Source organism: Diabrotica undecimpunctata, chromosome 5 (assembly GCF_040954645.1).
Source record: "Diabrotica undecimpunctata isolate CICGRU chromosome 5, icDiaUnde3, whole genome shotgun sequence".
Taxonomy (NCBI): Eukaryota; Metazoa; Arthropoda; class Insecta; order Coleoptera; family Chrysomelidae; genus Diabrotica; species Diabrotica undecimpunctata.
Genome location: NC_092807.1, coordinates 94,577,135 through 94,577,926, shown reverse-complemented (window position 1 = coordinate 94,577,926; position 792 = coordinate 94,577,135).

The following is a 792-nucleotide window of genomic DNA, read 5'->3' as shown; positions in this document are numbered from 1 at the left end:
GGTATTATATGGTTACCAGCTTGCACCAGGTCCTTGACAACATCAGCAATTATTTTCATTGTAATTGCTTACAAATGTAGAGGCTAATAGTCCATTTAATATTCAAACTAATAAATACAAAGGTTAAACAGAAATTCATATACTGAATTTTATAGATAAACAATCTAATTTGGCAATATTGTCTACAACGAATTTTAGAAAATGTGGGGAACAATTTTGTCAATAAAACCTTGTGTTTGAGTGTTTTTTATTACTGTGTTACTCTTTGAATATTCTAAACTCTAAAGGGGATAGTAGTTATAAAACAGTGTACAGTGTAAACTAACAAACACCAACACTAGATTTTAATTTAAATTACCACAAAATAAAATATAGTTTTATATAGAGCAAATCTCCTAAACTTTGTGACGTTTTTAGAAATCTCTCAAATTGCGATTACACCAACTCATACACATATGATAATTCAAACTTTGAAGAATTTTATGTTTTTTTGCAAACTATTACGGTAATTAAACCAAGGTACCATGTAAATAGTGCAATCAGACTTTATTAGAAAACTCGCCAGCATCAACAGTTATTTATACAGATGCATCAAAGTCTTCTCTTGGCACTAGATACGCTTTTTATATTCCTTCAAAAAGCATAAAAAACCTGTTTACTCTAGATCATAATTTTTCAATTCTTACTGCTGAAGCCATAGCAATTTATTAAGCATTAACGTATTTTAAGGATTCCAATGACAACTCCACAATAATTGCATGTGATTCTTTGTCGGTTCTTATAGCCATTGAG